General features: G+C 37.8%; 1 protein-coding gene across 5 annotated transcripts in view; it reads right to left on the bottom strand.

The window, feature by feature from the left end:
• The window catches only part of KTN1 (kinectin 1), a 112284-nt gene that overhangs the window by 79638 nt on the left and 10288 nt on the right, over positions 1-22358 (bottom strand). The gene's annotated exons all lie outside the window — the stretch shown is intronic.

Here is a 22358-nt window from a genome sequence, read left to right as displayed (position 1 = left end):
GCAATATTACATATAATAAGAACAGCTGAGACTAAATACACAACATCAGAATGGGTTGAATTAGCAAGTATAAACTCAATAAAATATGGCTGTTAAAACTGTAAATACTGAGACTATTCAATACTGAATAATCAAAACCATAATTTTACTTGCAGGATCAAAATATCTCATGTATAATAATAGGTCATTAAGATGAATATGTAAATTAAAGAACTATGCAATAATCATGGGTACAGTCTCACTTGTCTTAATACTTTAAATTTTGTTAGTTCAAGAGGAACTCATAAAGTTTTCAACTCGTTGTTTAAAAATAGCAAAATGAGTAAGAACTACAGTACTGATTAATATACCACAGTTCAGTTCAGTTCAGTACCTCAGTCATGTCTGACTCTTTGCTACCCCATGGACTGCAGCACGCCAGGCCTCCCTGTCCATCACCAACTCCCAGAGTTTACTCAAACTCCTGCTCATTGACTCAGTGATGCCATCCAACCATCTCATCCTCTGTCGTACCCTTCTCCTCCTGCCTTCAATCTTTCCCAATATCAGGGTCTTTTCAAATGAGTCAGTTCTTTGCATCAGGTGGCCAAATATTGCAGTTTCAGCTTCAACATCAGTCCTTCCAATGAACACTCATGACTGATCTCCTTTAGGATGGACTGGTTGGATCTCCTCGCAGTCCAAGGAACTCTTAAGAGTCTTCTCCAACACCACAGCTCAAAAGCATCAATTCTTCAGTGCTCAGCTTTCTTTTTTTTTATTATTTTTTTTTTTAATTTTTATTAGTTGGAGGCTAATTACTTCACAACATTTCAGTGGGTTTTGTCATACACTGACATGAATCAGCCATGGAGTTACATGTATTCCCCATCCCAATCCCCCCTCCCACCTCCCTCTCCACCCGATTCCTCTGGGTCTTCCCAGTGCACCAGGCCTGAGCACTTGTCTCATGCAATCCACCTGGGCTGCTGATCTGTTTCACCATAGATAATATACATGCTGTTCTTTTGAAACATCCCACCCTCGCCTTCGCCCACAGAGTCCAAAAGTCTGTTCTGTACATCTGTGTCTCTTTTTCTGTTTTGTATATAGGGTTATCATTACCATCTTTCTAAATTCCATATATATGTGTTAGTATGCTGTAATGTTCTTTATCTTTCTGGCTTACTTCACTCTGTATAAGGGGCTCCAGTTTCATCCATCTCATTAGGACTGATTCAAATGAATTCTTTTTAACGGCTGACTAATATTCCATGGTGTATATGTACCACAGCTTCCTTATCCATTCATCTGCTGATGGGCATCTAGGTTGCTTCCATGTCCTGGCTATCATAAACAGTGCTGCGATGAACATTGGGGTGCACGTGTCTTTTTCAGATCTGGTTTCCTTGGTGTGTATGCCCAGAAGTGGGATTGCTGGGTCATATGGCAGTTCTATTTCCAGTTTTTTAAGAAATCTCCACACTGTTCTCCATAGCGGCTGTACTAGTTTGCATTCCCACCAACAGGGTAAGAGGGTTCCCTTTTCTCCACACCCTCTCCAGCATTTATTGCTTGTAGACTTTTGGATAGCAGCCATCCTGACTGGCGTGTAATGGTACCTCATTGTGGTTTTGATTTGCATTTCTCTAATAATGAGTGATGTTGAGCATCTTTTCATGTGTTTGTTAGCCATCTGTATGTCTTCTTTGGAGAAATGTCTGTTTAGTTCTTTGCCCCATTTTTTGATTGGGTCATTTATTTTTCTGGAATTGAGCTGCAGGAGTTGCTTGTATATTTTTGAGATTAATCCTTTGTCTGTTTCTTCATTTGCTATTATTTTCTCCCAATCTGACGGCTGTCTTTTCACCTTACTTATAGTTTCCTTTGTAGTGCAAAAGCTTTTAAGTTTCATTAGTTCCCATTTGTTTATTTTTGCTTTTATTTCCAATATTCTGGGAGGTGGGTCATAGAGGATCTTGCTGTGATTTATGTCGGAGAGTGTTTTGCCTATGTTCTCCTCTAGGAGTTTTATAGTTTCTGGTCTTACATTTAGATCTTTAATCCATTTTGAGTTTATTTTTGTGTATGGTGTTAGAAAGTGTTCTAGTTTCATTCTTTTTACAAGTGGTTGACCAGTTTTCCCAGCACCACTTGTTAAAGAGGTTGTCTTTTTTCCATTGTATTCCTGCCTCCTTTGTCAAAGATAAGGTTGTCCATAGGTTCGTGTGGATTTATCTCTGGTTTCTATTCTGTTCCATTGACCTATATTTCTGTCTTTGTGTCAGTACCATACTGTCTTGATGACTGTGGCTTTGTAGTAGAGTCTGAAGTCAGGCAGGTTGATTCCTCCAGTTCCATTCTTCTTTCTCAAGATTACTTTGGCTATTCGAGGTTTTTTGTATTTCCATACAAAGTGTGAAATTATTTGCTCTAGTTCTGTGAAAAATACCGTTGGTAGCTTGATAGGGATTGCACTGAATCTATAGATTGCTGTGGGTAGAATAGCCATTTTGACAATATTGATTCTTCCAATCCATGAACACGGTATGTTTCTCCATCTGTTTGTGTCCTCTTTGATTTCTTTCATCAGTGTTTTATAGTTTTCTATGTATAGGTCTTTTGTTTCTTTAGGTAGATATACTCCTACGTATTTTATTCTTTTTGTTGCAATGGTGAATGGTCTTGTTTCCTTAACTTCTCCTTCTGTTTCTTCATTGTTAGTGTATAGGAATGCAAGGGATTTCTGTGTGTTAATTTTATATCCTGCAACTTTACTATATTCATTGATTAGCTCTAGTAATTTTCTGGAAGAGTCTTTAGGGTTTTCTCTGTAGAGGATCATGTCATCTGCAAACAGTGAGAGTGTCACTTCTCTTCCTATCTTGGATTCCTTTTACTTCCTTTTTACTGCTCTTGATTGCTGTGGCCAAAAACTTTCCAACACTATGTTGTAATAGTAGTCGGTGAGAGGTGGGCACCCTTGTCTTATTCCTGATTTCAGGGAAATTGCTTTCAATTTTTCACCATTGAGGGTGATGCTTGCTGTGGGTTTGTCATATATGGCTTTTATAATGTTGAGGTATGTTCCTTCTATTCCTGCTTTTTGGAGAGTTTTAATCATAAATGAGTGTTGAATTTTGTCAAAGGCTTTCTCTGCATCTATTGAGATAATCATATGGTTTTTATCTTTCAATTTGTGAATGTGGTGTATTACGTTGATTGATTTGTGGATATTGAAGAATCCTTGCATTCCTGGGATAAAGCCCACTTGGTCGTGGTGTATGATTTTTTTAATATGTTGTTGGATTCTGTTTGCTAGAATTTTTGTTAAGGATTTTTGCATCTATGTTCATCAGTGATATTGGCCTGTAGTTTTCTTTTTTTGTGGCATCTTTGTCTGGTTTTGGAATTAGGGTGATGGTGGCCTCATTGAATGAGTTTGGAAGTTTACCTTCTGCAATTTTCTGGAAGAGTTTGGGTAAGATAGGTGTTAGCTCTTCTCTAAATTTTTGGTAGAATTCAGCTGTGAAGCCATCTGGTCCTGGGCTTTTGTTTGCTGGAAGATTTCTGATTACAGTTTCAATTTCCTTGCTTGTGATGGGTCTGTTAAGATCTTGTATTTCTTCCTGGTACAGTTTTGGAAAGTTACACTTTTCTAAGAATTTGTCCACTTCATCCAAGTTGTCCATTTTATTGGCATAGAGCTGCTGGTAGTAGTCTCTTATGATCCTTTGTATTTCAGTGTTGTCTGTTGTGATCTCTCCATTTTCATTTCTAATTTTGTTAATTTGGTTCTTCTCCCTTTGCTTCTTGATGAGTCTGGTTAATGGTTTGTCAATTTTGTTTATTTTTTCAAAAAACCAGCTTTTAGTTTTGTTGATTTTTGCTATGGTCTCTTTAGTTTCTATTGCATTTATTTCTGCCTTAATTTTTAAGATTTCTTTCCTTCTGCTAACCCTGGGGTTCTTCATTTCTTCCTTCTCTAATTGCTTTAGGTGTAGAGTTAGGTTATTTATTTGGCTTTTTTCTTGTTTCTTGAGGTAAGCCTGTCATGCTATGAACCTTCCCCTTAGCACTGCTTTTACGGTGTCCCATAGGTTTTGGGTTGTTGTGTTTTCATTTTCATTCATTTCTATACATATTTTGATTTCTTTTTTGATTTCTTCTATGATTTGTTGGTTATTCAGAAGTGTGTTATTTAGCCTCCAGGTGTTTGAATTTTTAACAATTTTTTTCCTGTAATTGAGATCTAATCTTACTGCACTGTGGTCAGAAAAGATGACTGGAATGATTTCAATTTTTTTGAATTTTCCAAGACCAGATTTTTGGCCCAGGATGTGATCTATTCTGGAGAAGGTTCCGTGTGCACTTGAGAAAAAGGTGAAGTTGATTGTTTTGGGGTGAAATGTCCTATAGATATCAATTAGGTCTAGCTGGTCCATTGTGTCATTTAAGGTTTGTGTTTCCTTGTTAATTTTCTGTTTAGTTGATCTATCCATAGTTGTGAGTGGGGTATTAAAGTCTCCCACTATTATTGTGTTACTATTAATTTCCTCTTTCATACTCGTTAGTGTTTGCCGTACATATTGCGGTGCTCCTATGTTGGGTGCATATATATTTATAATTGTTATATCTTCTTCTTGGATTGATCCTTTGATCATTATGTAGTGTCCTTCTTTGTCTCTTTTCACAGCTTTTATTTGAAAGTCTATTTTATCTGATATGAGTATTGCGACTCCTGCTTTCTTTTGGTCTCCGTTTGCATGAAATATTTTTTTCCAACCCCTCACTTTTAGTCTGTATGTGTCTCTTGCTTTGAGGTGGGTCTCTTGTAGACAGCATATATAGGGGTCTTGTTTTTGTATCCATTCAGCCAATCTTTGTCTTTTGGTTGGGGCATTCAACCCATTTATATTTAAGGTAATTATTTATAGGTGTGGTCCTGTTGCCATTTACTTTGTTGTTTTGGGTTCACGTTTATACAACCTTTCTGCATTTCCTGTCTAGAGAAGATCCTTTAGCATTTGTTGAAGAGCTGGTTTGGTGGTGCTGAATTCTCTCAGCTTTTGCTTGTCTGTAAAGCTTTTGAATTCTCCTTCATATCTGAATGAGATCCTTGCTGGGTACAGTAATCTAGGTTGTAGGTTATTCTCTTTCATTACTTTAAGTATGTCCTGCCATTACCTTCTGGCCTGGAGGGTTTCTATTGATAGATCAGCTGTTATCCTTATGGGAATCCCTTTGTGTGTTATTCAGCTTTCTTTATGGTCCAACTCTGACATCCATACATGACTATTGGAAAAAACATAGCCTTGACTAGATGGACATTTGTTGGCAAAGTAATGTCTCTACTTTTTAATATGCTGTCTAGGTTGGTCATAACTTTCCTTCCAAGGAATAAGCATCTTTTAATTTCATGGTGGCTGCAGTCACCATCTGCAGAAATTCTGGAGCCCAAAAACAAAAAGTCTCTCACTGTTTCCATTGTTTCACTATCTATTTGCCATGAAGTGATGGGAGCGAATGCTGATCTTTAAGCCAACTTTTTCACTCTCCTCTTTCACTTTCATCAAGAGGCTCTTTAGTTCTTCTTCACTTTCTGCCATAAGGGTGGTGTTATCTGCATATCTGAGGTTATTGATATTTCTCATGGCAATCTTGATTCCAGCTTGTGCTTCATCCAGTCCGGTGTTTCTCATGATGTACTCTGCATATAAGTTAAAGAAGCAGGGTGACAATATACAGCATTGACATATGACATACTCCTTTTCCTATCTGGAACCAGTCTGCTGTTCCATGTCCAGTTCTAACTGTTGCTTCCTGATCTGCATATAGATTTCTCAACAGGCAGGTCAGGTGGTCTGGTATTCCCATCTCTTTCAGAATTTTTCACAGTTTATTGTGATCCACACAGTCAAAAGCTTTGACATAGTCAAAAAAGCAGAAATAGATGTTTTTTCTGGAACTCTCTTGCTTTTTCGATGATCCGGAAGATGTTGGCAATTTGATATCTGGTTCCTTTGCCTTTTCTAAAACCAGCCTGAACATCTGAAAGTTCACGGTTCATGTATTGTTGAAGCCTTACTTGGAGAATTTTGAGCATTACTTTGATAGCGTGTGAGATGAGTACAGTTGTGTGGTAGTTTGAGCATTCTTTGGCATTGCCTTTCTTTGGGATTGGAATGAAAACTGACCTTTTCCAGTCCTGTGGCCACTGCTGAGTTTTCCAAATTTGCTGGCATACTGAGTGCAGCACTTTCACAGCTTCATCTTTCAGGATTTGAAATAGCTCAAATGGAATTCCATCACCTCCACTAGCTTTGTTCGCAGTGATGCTTCCTAAGGCCCACTAGACTTCACATTCCAGGATGTCTGGCTCCACATGAGTGATCCTACCATTGTGATTATCTGGGTCGTGAAGATCTTTCTTGTACAGTTCTTCTGTGTATTCTTGCCACCTCTTAATATCTTCTGCTTCTGTTAGGTCCTTACCATTTCTGTCCTTTATTGTGACCATCTTTGCATGAAATGTTCCCTTGGTATCTCTGATTTTCTTGAAGAGATCTCTAGTCTTTCCCATTCTATTGTTTTCCTCTATTTCTTTGCACTGATCACTAAGGCTTTTTTTTTTTTTTTCACTAAGGCTTTCTTATCTCTCCTTGCTATTCTTTGGAACTCTACATTCAAATGGGTGTCTTTCCTTCTCTCCTTTGCTTTTCACTTCCCTTCTTTTCACAGCTATTTGTAAGGCCTCCTCAGACAGCCATTTTGCTTTTTGGCATTTCCTTTACTTGGGGATGGTCTTGATCCCTGTCTCCTGTTCAATGTCACAAACCTCCGTCCATAGTTCTTCAGGAACTCTATCAGATCTAGTCCCTTAAATCTATTTCTCAATTCCACTGTATAGTCATAAGGGATTTGATTTAGGTCATATTTGCATGGTCTAGTGGTTTCCCCTACTTTCTTCAATTTAAGTCTGAATTTGGCAATAAGGAGTTCATGATCTGAGCCACAGTCAGCTCCTGGTCTTGTTTTTGCTGACTGTATAGAGCTTCTCCATCTTTGGCTGCAAAGAATATAATCAATCTGATTTTGGTATTGACCATCTGGTGATGTCCATGTGTAGAGTTCTCTTGTGTTGTTAGAATAGGGTGTTTGCTATGATCAGTGCATTCTCTTGGCAAAACTCTATTAGCCTTTTCCCTTCTTCATTCTGTACTCCAGTTTTACATTATACCCATAGGTAGAAGAGTAATACAAAGCAGGAGGAAAGGTGGCAAGAAGGAACTGGGAATGAAATTCAGGGGAATACAGGGAAAACATGAAAGACAGAAAGATTTTTAAAGGAAGTAGTGGGGCGGGGGTGGCCAACAAAAAAGTGAAAGAAACGGGATGGAGAAGAAGTTGAGACAGAATTAATTTAACTCAAGATGACAGGAATCAAGTGTCAAAGTCCATACTATCTAAGTCCATAGCAGCAATTCAACGTACCTTTGTTGAGTTATTAATAGAAAAACATGCAGACAAGCAGAGGCTCAGATTATGAGATGACAGCAAAAGTCACCAATGCTAATTTCTTCCATATTATCACATTCCCTTTGTAATATTAAGGACCCTTTAACTTAATCACACCTTAAACCTTAATAGAACACAATTTTAATGTAATTAACAGCTAATGGCAGTAGAGATGCCTCTGTCAAGTGAACCAGAGTGAGCTATCCATGGGATCATAAGAAATCAAGCCCAAACCAGTCGCTTTATCTTTTATTTGGACATAAATCTTTCAAGAAATTTATGAAAGATACCAGTCTCTTTCTCAAACAAAAAAGCATACACTAAAGTGTACATTCTGAACATTTCTGGACTCGCTGAAAGATATGCATGGATTCCAGGTTAAAGAAACCTGCCCTAGAATAACAGACCAAAGTTTTCATCCCTGGTCTGCCCTACTCCCAAACCTTTCCCCCAAAAGTTTACAGAATGGATATATATATCTCCTGTGTTTCATCTGAGTATATATTATGAATGCTAATCAGACAGTTTTACAATTCTATTCACTTGCCTTCCTATAACTTAGGTTTGTTCATACAAAAATTGAGCTGTACCACTGAGTTTAAATTTTGTAAATCTCTCAAAAGGCTTAACAATCTGTTTATATTAATATAATAAATAATGTGAAAACTAAAATTTCATAATTGCTCCTTGATTTTATTTTTTAAAAGTTCAAGAGAACTAGTTAATCAAAAAAGATAAAACTATATGCATAAAGAAGGTCCCACTGTCTATAATGATGGGACATCTACAGACACATCACATTTAAACATCTGAAATAAACAGTGTAAGGTTGCAAAATACATTATATAACAAAAAAAGCTGAAAATTATTTATGTAGAGCACAATTAAATATGTGGTCTCAAACTACAGAAAAATGAGAATTATTGCTTTCTCAGACTAAAATTACAAATATTTTTAACATACAGTTCATTCTTCACATTTTTAAAACTTTTCTACATTAAAACAAATTTAAGTAATTACCCTGAATGCACAATATTACACTTTTAAAAGTTTAGATAAACACAAATTTTAAAAGAATTGTTCCTTATATACTACAAGGAAAAATGGAAGCAGTTTAATCGGCAAACTATTGAATTTCAAGTAAATGTAAAAATTTTGAAATCTCTTTTCTTACTACCACAATATTTTAGTTACTCTTGACTCTGACACCATTTTCTTTAAACTAAAAGAACATTTAAAACAAATGACAAAAAACCCAAATCTTATAAATTGTCTGTCCTTCAACTGTCAACTGAGGTGACTCAAAAGAACCAATAAGAAAAATGTAACAAAAATTCAAGACTAAACTCCGAACAAACTAAGTCATTTTTTTCCCCACTGATGTATACCAAGCAACATATGAGGAAGCACATTTGTAAAGAGCAAACAAAGAGTTGAGGCAAAGGTAGTTTTCAACCCAGGAATACTTAATTACATAAAAATTCCCGTATAAATCTACAATGTCTGAACAACTAAATGAATACAGCTTTAAGATATACAAGCACCAAGAGTACTCTACAAGAGCTTTGTTCAATGTACAACACAGTTATAATATTACTATCAGTAGCTGAAAGCCCTTATCACAGTTTCTTAGTAAAAACAGATTTCATGTGTTAAAAAATCTCTCTGTAACCTCATCATGCTGAATCTAAACAGTATGTATTCCAAACATGCCACTATTATACCACGTTTCTCTTCCTTTATATCCACAATAACATCTTATGTTGTTTTTTTAATGTACAAGTGAAGTGAATTGAAGTGAAGTGAAAATATCACTCAGTCGTGTCAGATTCTTTGCAACCCTATGGACCATAGCCCGCCAGGCTCCTCTGTCCATCCGATTCTCCAGGCAAGAATACTGGAGTGAGTTACCATTTCCTACTCCAGGGGAATCTTCCCAACCCAAGGATCCAACTGGTATCTTGTGCACTGCAGGCAGATTCTTTACCATCTTAACCACCAGGGAAGTCCCTTTTAACATACAAGTTAATATTTTTGAGGAAAACAGTTTATGTATGGAAGTACTATACAGTGCTTAAAAAAAGGATATTCATGGGCAAGTATCATTTGATCAGATTTCCTTTCCACAACAGAAGTTATCTACAATATTTTCAATCCCTTCTTAGTAAAATTTAAGATTGACCCCATGGACTGTAGCCCGACAGGCTCTTCTGTCCATGGGGATTCTCCAGGCAAGAATACTGGAGTGGGTTGCCATGTCCTCCTCCAGGGGATCTTCCCAACCCAGGGATCGAACCCACGTCTCCTGCATTGCAGGTGAATTCTTTACTGTCTGACCCACCAGAGAAGCCCACACTGTGTTGTCACTAACCTTCAAAGAAAGTATGCATGTCATATCCCAGATATATCCTGAACAAAAATAAATTTTCAGATTGATGAACAGCAATACAATGAAGCACTAAAATGAAGTCAAGAGTCCTGACTTTTGGTCCCAATTCTGACTTGACTTCAGGGGTCTCTTCTTACATAGAGCTACTTACATGATCCAAACTACTTACATGATCTTGGAAATGCCAAGACAAAATATTTAAGCGGTCCCAAGTTGGTGGTACCCATAGTGCATGTGACAAAAATGAATGTACATCTTCTTTGCTGGATTGCTCCCTCAAGCCAAGAAGCTCAAGATTCCCAAATACTGTCATTCAGATAAGAGCCCACAACACAAAATGACAGAACATGAGATAAGCCACTATGAGCAAGAGGCAACAGAAATAAACTAAGGAATCACATCCCTAAAAGTTTAAGATACCTGAATTACTATATATAGATTACAACCTACACACAGAAAGTAACTAAGAGGAAACCGGGGAATAATAGAAATAGTAGAAAATAGAAACTATCAAAAGTAACTAGGTAGATATGAATCAATTAGGACTTCTACAAATAAGTTACAAATCAAAATTTAAAATCCAAAGGATAGGTTAACACAGGTGCAAGGAAACCAATTAAAATGACTATTTCAAAAGGCTAAATAGATCTGATAGAGTGAATTAAGTCAGTGGAGATTAGAGGATGGTGAAAGTTAGGAAGGTCTCTAAGACAACACCAATGCTTCCAGCTTGGAAGAAATCTGTAAACTATGAAATTATATGTCAAGTTCAAGAATACAGGGGTAAGTTTTTGTCTGGGAGTTCTAGATGTGATTTTGAGAATTATAAACTATAGCCAGACACAGTAGGTTAGCAGTCAACTAAGTAAGACAGAACTAGCAGTAAAAAGCCACAACAGACTCTAAATCAGGTAACCGAAAGGAGTGACTTTCTACAAAGTCCAATTTTCCCTCCTTCCTAGTATCAAACCCAAAAAGTTTTGCCTTGTTCCTTTTATCAAATCTTCACTAATCCCTCAAAACACAGCTCAAATCATTACAATGAAAGTATCTTTTCAACTACCATCTTCCACAACAATTAATTCACTTTGTATAGTTATTTTATCATCAATTATGTGTAACACTGTTTTCTAAGACATTCTGAATAAACATCAGTACAAAAGGCCACAATCCCTGCCCTTAATAAAGCTAACATTTGACTAAAAGACAGTCCAGCAATTTATATGCAGTACATGAGACAGGAACACGCCTGACAAACAGTTGAGCAAGAACAATAAAGACAAGTTTAATGTACAGGAGGAAATGTAGTAAAAGATGAGGTTGAAGAGATCATTTGAAGGGGGCAGAGGACAATGAACAAAATCATGTCGTTTCTTACATGCAATTGGAAGGACTATGGCTTAGAGAAAAAAAATCACCAAGGGAATCAGTATAAACAGAGCCCAGATCTCAAGACGGAGCCCCTGGACAATTGAGAATAAAATAAAAAGAAAATTAGGAGAATGTCACCCTGGTTGCTAAATGAATAAAGTATATCAAGAAGGAGAGACCAAACAACTTTGTTAAATGGTGTTAGTAAATAAAGTACAATAAAAACTAGAAACTGACTATCGGATTTTAGCAACAGAGACATTAGTGGTAACTTTGACCAAAACAACAGAGTGGTGATCAACAAAACCTGACTGAAAGGAATTGAAAAGTGAGAACTCCAGCAGATGAGAACGACTCTTTGGAGATTTCCTGTGAAGTAATAAAGAAAAATGCAATGGAAGCTGGAGGGGAATATGAGCTTGGGAGTTTGGTTTGTACAGGCAGAAGAAATTACAGCACGTTAATGCAGTGATAAAGATGATCCAGTAGAAGGGGAAAGCCTGAGGAGGCAGAAGAGAGAGCGGTGAGGGACAACGTTTTCAAACGGCAAGAGAGAAAGAATTTGTGTGCGAGTAAAGAGACTGGCCTTAGATGAAAGCACAGACATCTAGGGAATATATAGGCACAGGCAAGGAGGTAGATACAGTGTATAAGTTTGTGTAAATTATCCTCCTGATTCTACTATTTTCTTAATGAAATGGGAAAGTTATTAATTCAGAGTAAGGGTAAAAAAGGGGGCACTGTCAGTCCTATAAAATACATTTTAATTATTATATGGCTAATATTTTATTTATAGATTTTGCTCACTTTATTCTCCACTTAAATTTAAAACTTGGAATGGAGAACACAAGACGCTCAGCAGTATTGGACAAATAGATTCACTGACTTTAAATGAATTTATGATCTAGGTGAGTAAGTACCTATACAGCATCTACAAAACAGAGCACAGGGCTTCCCTGGTGGTCCAGCGGTTAAGAATCCGCCTGCCAATGCAGGGAACGAACACAAGTTCAATCCCTGGTCCAGGAAGATTCCACATGCTATGGGGAAACTAAGGCTGGGCACCACACCTACTGAAACCCACACGCCCTAGAACCCTTTCTCCACAGCAAGAGAAGCCACAACTCGAGAATAGTCCCAGCCCTACACAGCTAGAGAAAGCCAGCACCCAGCAACAAAGACCCAGCACAGCCAACTAAATAAAGACACCACAAGTTTAAAAACAAAAACAGCGCATAATAACAGAACCTGAGTGTCAATGAGATCTGCTCTTCCAGCTCAAGCACCATGCCTACAGATAGTTCTCCTCCTCCTAAAATCCTAGAGCATTTACTCTTTATGTACACGTTCACAGAATTCTATGAGACAGAGCAATTAGAGAAACATAATATACTGCAGTGCAATGAAGATAAATGAAGAGAGAATAATGGAACTCAAAATCTAAAATAGATCCAAACTGATTTTTTTATTTAGTTTATTATAAATTATTTCAAATCAGTAGAGGAAAGGCTTGATCATTCAGATCAAATAAAGACATCCAGACAACTTAAGAAAATGTATAAAGTACTTCAAGAAAACACAAGAAAATAAGTGAATTCATTTTATATATTGCATAGCTAAAAAAGTTTAAAAGTTTACAAGTGTATTAAATCTATAATAAAAATTTTTTTAAACTTGATTCTACAAACCAATAAAAAAAACCCAAATTAATCAATTCCTGAAAAGGCCAACAAAATACAAAAACTTAACTAAATTTCTATTCTCTAGTTAGTCACTACAACAAAAGTATAACCGCCCCAGAGTTCATAATACAAGTATAAAAAATTATCTTTTACAACAAGAGGAAAAGATTCAAAGCAATCAAAAGATAAGATACTCTAACAAAGCAAACATTGAGTTGCCTAACATGAGAACTCCATTTACAACCTCCTAAAATTAACTTTACAGATTACACTGGAATCTTAAAGCTAAGGTGCAATTTCTCTTTGTATACTGCAACACATATTTATTTCTATGACTCACACCTTACTAACACATCCCTTAAATTATTTCAGCAATACCCATTCTAGAGTAGTGCTACCCCAATCTGAAACAAATCCAACTAAAGCCAGAGATGAGTAATGAAATTCAATTTCTCCATTAGGTATCATGTCACAACACATGAAACTTCTATTCGTTCTCTTTTAACCAGATTCATTGTCTTCCCTTTAATACAAGACTAGATAAATCAGTTTGAAGAGCTTCTCCAAAAAAATGAAACGGATCTGCATAGCTGGTAGCTGCTGAGAGTTATGCCAATCCTTCATATTTTTGCTTATCCATCGAGCCCCAGCAAGTCCATTTTCTCAGGAAAAGACACTGTTCATTTTAAAACATATGTGCAGGAAATAACCTGGTAAAGTTTACTCTGTAAAGAAAGCTAACTTATCATAAGTTAGACTTTACTACCAGAAACTTAATAATACATTTAAATAATTAGTATTTCAAATCAATACATAAAATCAGTTTCTAAAGATGAATATAAATCATCAGAATTGTTCAAAAAATTAACATTAGAACATGAAATTCATACCACTGATGTATCTGTAACACAGTTACACCATATACAGAAGACTTCCTTCCCCTAAAATATAGTCTTAAAATCTACTTCTTCACAAGATCTCCTTGGAAGAGGCCATCTAATTCAACTACCCACCCAGCTGAATGGTCAGCAATTTTATGCTTATTAGGAATAAACACCTCCCATAAGCTCCTTCTATAAAGACATTAGAATATTCTTCCTAGTTTTGATCCACAGTCTTCCTCCTGTAACTTCTCCTTGTGGCCCTCTAACCACCCTAAACCTCATCAACTGTGTCCAACTGCACTACCACAAGGCAATCCTAATAAATGATGCACGGTATTGATTAAATTCATCAACAAACAGAAAACATACTTCAAACTCTATCATCCTTTAGGAAAGTTCTGCTAGGGTGTTAAAGTGACAGTGTTCGTCACTCACTCACATCTGACTCTTGTGATGCCACGGACTATAACCTGCCAGGTTCCCCTGTCCTGGAATTCTCCAGGCAAAAATCCTGGAGTGGGTAGCCATTCCCTTTTCCAGGGGATCTTACCGACCTAGGGATTGAAACCAGGTCTTCTGCACTACAGACAGATTCTTTACCATCTGAGCACCAGGGAAGTTAAAAGGTGTTAAGCTAAAGTGCATCACCTTAGGTCACTCATCAATGAAGGTACTAAAATGATAAAATAATATATTTATTCTTGCCTATTCCCAAAAAAGACATAATACTTAATATCATTTCACAAACTAAAGATGAAATGTAAAGGACAAGACAAGAATGTCAAATACTATTCAAAAAACTCCAATGGAACTATTGGAAAACTTCACTAGGAAACAAGAATGTTTACCTCTTGCCCAAAAACTGCCAAATAAATGTAATATAAAAAGCCCCAAATACATAAGAAAATTTCAGTATAAAATCAGAAAGCCATTTCAAATCAATCAGTAAATCTATGATTTAATAAATAGTATCAGCACAAATGGTAGCCACTTTGGGAAAAACTTAAAGCCCCTAATGAAATTATATATGGATCAAAGTTTTTAAGGTTAAAAAATTAAACCATGAAAAACCAGAAGACAAATGTATTTCTTTTCATGTAAAATAATTTTGTTTGTAAAAGGGTTTTTTTTTTTTCCCTATGTCTCATGTAATACTCAGAGCCATCAAGGGAAAAACTGACCCAGAAAACACTGTAAAGATTTTGTGGAAAAAATAAGGGACTAAACTCAAAAAAGACAAAGGTCTAGTAGCCTTAACTTACAAACATCACCAAAAATGTGAGAAAAAGATGAATACAAGACAGAAAGGTTAAAGGACACCTTTACAAGATTCCTAGAGGGGAAAAAGATATCCAACAAATATATATATATATATACACACACACACACACACACACTTTAATGCAACCTCACTCATATTAAAGAAATGCAAATTAAAACAATGTTACCTTTTCCCACTTAAATTGGCAGGGAAGGAACAAGTGGGAATGAGGGATTACCAAACAGGAATGAGGAAACTTTGGAGATGACGCACATGTACACCATCCTGATTGTGGTGATGGTTTCATCAGCATACACGTGTCAAAATTTATCATATTGTACACTTACATACATGCAGCTCATTGTGCATCAACTATACCTCAATAAAACTGTATTTAAAAAATTTGGCATGAACTAGGAAGTATGAAAACCAGTATTCTCACGTAGTGTTAACTTGATTGTATCTAGTGCAATCTCCTAGACAGATATAAGAATAGTGCATACCCTTCAATAGAGAAAACTCCTTCTCTGGTAGCTTACTGTAATCACACAAATACAAAGACACACTAACAAGAGTGTTCACTGTTGGTAAAGCCACTTTAAAATTAGAAAGAACCATATGTCCAACATTAGGGAAATGATTAAATAACCTCACAGCAGAGCTTCACATGTAAAGTGGCAAGACATTCAAAAATATTGTAAATAAACCAAATACACATAAAAATCAAGTTGCACAAGGCTCAGATGGTAAAGAATCTGCCTACAATGCAGGAGACCCAGGTTTTGATCCCTGGGTGGGGAAGATCCCCTGGAGAAGGAAATGGAAACCCACTCCAGTATTCTTGCCTCGAGAATTCCACAGAGGAGCCTGGCAGGCACAGTCCATGGGGTCACAAAGAGTAGGACACAACTGAGCAACTAACACTACCACTACTACATACAGAGAAAATTCCCTTTCAAGTAACACAGTCATGCTCATACATGCTTAGAGAGCTCCTGAAAGGACACAACAGAAACCATTAACTCTATGGTGACTTCTGGGTACCTGTCTGGTAACTTTTCATCTTAAATCTTTCAGAATGTTTACATTTTTTCCACCGTGTGTATATTATTTTCATAATATAATTCAAGCTTAAACTGAATTCACTGTATTTTAAAATTATAAATTAAACCATGATATTAAAGCTAATTTAAGGACTCCATTTCTTAAATAGGAAGTGAAAACTCTTTCAATTAAACATAACAGAAGTTGCTTTGTTTTGAAATAGACATGTTTTCCGGAAATTAAAGGAAATCCTGGGGGACAGGGAATATGAAACAGGAACTGAAAGTATTAATGGCCACTCAAGACTATCACAGGAAACACTAGGCTATAAGTTGGGGAAGTAGAAATGAGACAGGTACCTAAAACTGGGACTTTTTAAGGGGTCCAAGTCGCAAATGGCAACCCTCTCCAGTATTTTTGCCTGAAAAATTCATGGAGAGAGGAGCCTGGTGGGCTAGATAGTCCACAGAGTCTCAAAGCGTCAAACACAACTGAGTGACTGTATACATTACACACTGCAAGTCAGCAAAGGGTAAACTAAGGAGGAGAAGTGGCCACACTGACACGAGGAAAAGAGAGCTGGCTTCCTTCGCCCACCACCCAACAGTTAAACAAAAAGCGTTCATTAAGACTTTACCAGAGATGGGGCTTCCCTGGTGGTTCAGTGGTCAAGAAGTCGCCTTCTAAAGCAGGGAACACAGGTTCAATCTCTGATGGGGAACATCCCACACCTCACGGGGCAACTAAACCCTCACACCATAACTAGTGAGCCCTCAGGCCACAGCTGGAGAGCCCGCACGCCACAAACTACAGAGCCCACAAACTCCAGAACCTCAGCCCAGCACTCTACAGTCCACATGCCACAACTAGAGAGAAGCCTGAAAGCTGCAACAAAGAGCCCACACAAGGAAACAAAAGACCCATGGGTCACAACAAAGACAACACAGCCAAAACATGTAATTTTTTTTAATTAAAAAAAAAAAGATTTTATAGGAAAACAGCCAAAATGGTGGAGTAGAAAGACCCTAAACTCACCTACCCTCATGAGCACACCAAATTCAAATTCACAACTACCTGCAGTACAACCATCAATGAAAAGAACTGGCAACTACCCACAAAGGTTTTCTATAACTAAAGACGTAAGGGCTTCTTCCCTGGCGGCTCAGACAGTAAAGAATCTGCTGCCAATGCAAGAGACCCAGGTTTGATCCCTGGGTCAGGAAGATCCCCTGTAAAAAGGAATGGCTACCCACTCCAGTATTCTTTCCTGGAAAATTCCATGGACAGAGGAGCCTGGCGGGCTCCGGTCCAAAGGCGTAGAGAAGGAACCACAATGAGACTGGTGGGAGGAGCAGAGTTGTGATATAATCAAATCCCATAATATTCTGGGTGGGCAACCCACAAACTGGAAAATAACTGTATTGCAAAGGTTCTCCCAGAGGAGTTAAGTGTTCTGAGCCCCATGTCAAGGTTCTGGCAGTAGGTAGGCGAGCCATCCAGAGCCCTTGGCTTTGAAGGCCAATAGAGCTTAACTGCAGGAGCCCCCTGGGACTGGAGGAAAATAAAGACTTCATTCTTAAAGGCTGCACACAAAATCTCATGTGCACCAGGATCCAGGGCAAAAGCAGAGTTGACAGGAGCTAGGCTCAGACCCACCTGTCAGTCTTAAAGAGAAGCAGGGGGCAGTTGTAGGGGGAGGTGAGGGGAGAGTATCTAAGAAAAAGAATCAGACTTAAAACCTATGGTAACAGTGCTATAGCTTTATAGAAGCCCTGAGCCTGGAGAGTAAAAAGGGCAAAAATCCAGCCTCACAGCAAATTTAAAATTAAAAATAATCCCTTAATATCAAATATCAAGCCAGTATTCACATCTCCCCAACTGCTGTGTAAATATTTTTTCAGTCATTCTGTATTGAGAGAGATGTTTATTTCTTGTCTCCTTTTATTTGTCATCCCTGTATCTGTTTTATTATTCAGTTTCTCATAATCCGTTGGAGAAGGAAATGGCAACCCACTCCAGTATTCTTGCCTGGAGAATCCCAGGGACAGAGGAGCATGGTGGGGTCACAGAATCGGACACGACTGAAGCGACTTAGCAGCAGTTGTAATCCACAGAATTTGGGGTTGGAAAAATCAGATCGTTTTCTTGTAGAGATTCTCAGTATGAATTTTGTTGATGGAATCCCCACAGTGTTAACAACTTTTTGCTTTGTTTTTGTATTTTCTATTTCCTATAAATTGGTAGTTAAATTTAAAGGCTAGATCAGATTTAGGATTATGACCTCAGTGCAAGACTAAGGCACAGACACCATGGCACATTTCCAAAAGTTCATTTTTTTACTTGGCTGCACCAGGTCTTAGCTGTGGCATGCGGGAACTTCATTCTTTTTGTTAAGCATGTGGGATCTTTAGTTGCAGCAAGAGAACTCTTAGCTGCAGCACATGGGATCTAGTTCCCTGACCAGGGAGAGAACCTGGGTCCCCTGCATTGGGAGCTCAGAATCTCACCCACTGGAACACCAGGGAAGTCCCTCAATGTCTCCATGATATTACCAACTACTGGAGATCTTTGCCTAGACATTATTCATTAGGAGATGCAAAACGGTGATATTCTAAGTCTATGCCTCTTTCTTTCTTAGGCAGAATATATCCACAGGAAAAAACTCTTATGACCTATTTGGCTACCCTGAGATACAATTCATATAAGAAAAATAGGATAAATGCTTATTTTTCTTTACTTATCAAAATTGTCAAAATAATGAGCTAGCCCAACAGCAACTTTTTTTAATTTTTAGCATTATGAACTCAAAGATTAAACATACAATATTTGACTAGCTTCAATTCCTTACTGTCTTTACTGATGTTCACATTGTCCCCTTTTTTAGTTTTAATTTTTACACTGAAGTGTAACTGAATTACAGTGTTGGGCTGATTACTGCAGTACAGCAAAGTGACTCAATATATACACACGTTCTTTTTCATATTGTTAGATTCCATGTGGGTTATCAAAAGACACTGAAGATAGTTTCCTGCACTATACAATAGGACCTTGTTATTTATCCATTCCATATATATCAGTTCATATCTTCTAATCCCAAACTCCCAATCAAACCCTCTCCCAGCCCCTCCCGTGTGTGTGTGTGTGTGTGTGTGTGTGTGTGTGTGTGTGTGTGTGTGTGTGTGTGTGTGTGTGTGTGTGTTAGTTGTGTCTGACTCTTTGTGACCCCATGGACTGTAGCCCTCCAAAACTCCCAAACAAACCCTCTCCCAGCCCCTCCCCTGTGTGTGTGTGTGTGTGTGTGTGTGTGTGTGTGTGTGTGTGTGTGTGTGTGTGTGTGTGTGTGTGTGTGTGTGTGTGTGTTAGTTGTGTCTGACTCTTTGTGACCCCATGGACTGTAGCCCTCCCAAACTCCCAATCAAACCCTCTCCCAGCCCAAGAATACTGTGTGTGTGTGTGTGTGTGTGTGTGTGGGATCTTCCCAATCCAGGGATTAAACCTGGGCCTCCCACACTGCAGGCAGATTCTTTACACTCTGAGCCACCAGGGAAGTCCCTCCCCCTTGGCAACCACCCATCTATTCTCTACGTCCCTGATTCTGTTTCTGTTTCATAGATAGGTTCATTTGTGTCATATTTCGGATTCCACATGTAATCATGTTCATCTTGGAAACACTTCTATACACCTGCTTTCTCCTTTTAACTGTTTCAGAACAAACCTAGATTGCAACTAGATGAAGAGTGAGCCAGGTAGAAACAGTTAAATAATAATTTTGAGGTGGGGGATGGAAATGGTCACTGATGGAAAAAAGGTTTAAAAAAAAAAACTCCAGTCAAAATGAACTCAATAAATAAATAAACCAAAACACAGGAAGAAATTTAATAATGTGGAGAGGAAAAAAAATCAATAAAAACATGAATTCACACCAGATGGTATTAGTTTACGTAACAGTCTGACAAAGATTTTTAAATTTGAACATGTTGAAGCTGTCAGAGTGATAAAGGAATCTTTTTACAAAATAGCAAAAAGGTTATAAAACAAAAGAGAGACTAATGAAACAGGCAGGTGTATATGAAAAAGCAATTCCAAATCTAAGAATTGAAAATTGTAAATACTGCCATGTAGGCTCAATAGACAGAATAAACTCTAGACCAGACAGAAGCAGAAGAAAAACATAAACTGCTACCCTAGTATAAGGCATAGAAAAATAAAGAGAAAAAAACTGAAAGAACAATTAAAATACACAGAGGATAAACGAACAGACTCCAACATAGGTCGACCAAAGGAGAAGAAACTTGATAATAATAGGAGTTATTAATATATTTAAAGAGCTCAGAATGTTCCAAAACTGAAGAAAGATCTGATTCCTCAGATTGTATGTATACTCGAAGCTGGATACAGAGAAATAGGTCTACACTCACAGTGCACTACAATAAAGCCATTAAATATCACGCACAAACAGCTGCAGTTTTAAGAAAATAACTAACCAGACTACTTCACAACAAATGTCCTTAATAACTTAAGGAAACCACACGCAAACACTGGCATCACTGAAATGTTTACAAATCTTTAACCTCATATGGGGGTTGGGGGAGAGTGAAGACTTCAAAGTTTACTAGATAACCATTCATACCTTAATGTTCTTACATGATATTCACCTATGATTCTAAAAGCAAGGTGTGGACAGCACATAATACTAATAACTCAAAGATTTATTTCAAAAGTATCTACTAAATTCACACATTTTACTACTTAAAAAAACAAACTGAAATGAACAGCAGTGGAATTCTGGAGGAAATACAGCAGAAGCATAAAAGGGAAAAAACAAGAATCAACTCCTGAGAAAGAAATATGAATGGCAACATTAAACTTCCTAAGACAACATGCAAGAATATCTTTATAACCTTGAGGTAGAAAAGGGTTTCTTAAACAAGACACAAAGTATAAAACACAAATCCTGAGAAACTCTACTAAATTAAAAGGTTTAACTTTTATTAACAAAGATACCATAAGAGAATGAAAAAGACAAACCACAAAGTGAGGAAAGACACTTGCAACCTGAGACACTCGACTCCGAACATAGAGACCTCCTATCAGAGAGGAAAACAGGAAGTCCCTGAGATCAGTTCAGTCCAGTCCATTGCGCAGTCGCTTTGCGACCCCATGGACCGCAGCACGCCAGGCCTCCCTGTCCATCACCAACTCCCAGAGTTTACTCAAACTCATGTTCATTGAGTCAGTGATGCCATCCAACCATCTCATCTCTGTCGTCCCCTTCTCCTCCTGCCTTCAATCTTTCCCAGCATCAGGGTCTTTTCCAATGAGTCAGCTCTTCGCATGAAGTGGCCAAATACTGCAGTTTCAGCTTCAACCTCAGTCCTTCCAATGAACACCCAGGACTGATTTCCTTTAGGATGGACTGGTTGGATCTCCTTGCAGTCCAAGGGACTCTCAAGAGTCTTCTCCAACACCACAATTCAAAAGCATCAATTCTTTGGCGCTCAGCTTTCTTTATGGTCCAACTCTCACATCCATACATGACCACTGGAAAAACCATAGCCTTGACCAGACAGACCTTCGTTGGCAAAGTAATGTCTCTGCATTTTAATGTGCTGTCTAGGTTGGTCATAACTTTCCTTCCAAAGCGTAAGTGTCTTTTAATTTCATGGCTGCAGTCACCACCTGCAGTGATTTTGGAGCCCCAAAAAATAAAGTCAGCCACTGTTTCCCCACCTGTTTGCCATGAAGTGATGGGACCGGATGCCATGATCTTAGATTTCTGAATGTTGAGCTTTAAGCCAACTTTTTCACTCTCCTCTTTCACTTTCAAGAGGCTCTTTAATTCTTCACTTCTGCCATAAGGGTGGTGTCATCTGCATAGCTGAGGTTATTGATATTTCTCCCGGCAATCTTGATTCCAGCTTGTGCTTCATCTAGCCCAGTGTTTCTCATGATGTACTCAGCATATAAGTTAGATAAGCAGGGTGACAATATACAGCCTTGACATACTCCTTTTCCTATTTGGAACCAGTCTGCGGTTCCATGTCCAGTTCTAACTGTTGCTTCCTGACCTGCATACAGGTTTCTCTGGAGACAGGTCAGGTGGTCTGGTATTCCCATCTCTTTCAGAATTTTTCACAGTTTATTGTGATCCACACAGTCAAATGCTTTGGCATAGTCAATAAAGCAGAACAGATGTTTTTTGGGAACTCTCTTGCTTTTTCAATGATCCA

Source organism: Cervus canadensis, chromosome 6 (assembly GCF_019320065.1).
Source record: "Cervus canadensis isolate Bull #8, Minnesota chromosome 6, ASM1932006v1, whole genome shotgun sequence".
Taxonomy (NCBI): Eukaryota; Metazoa; Chordata; class Mammalia; order Artiodactyla; family Cervidae; genus Cervus; species Cervus canadensis.
The sequence above is the reverse complement of the archived record's forward strand: the minus strand, read 5'-3'. Positions and strand labels throughout refer to the sequence as shown.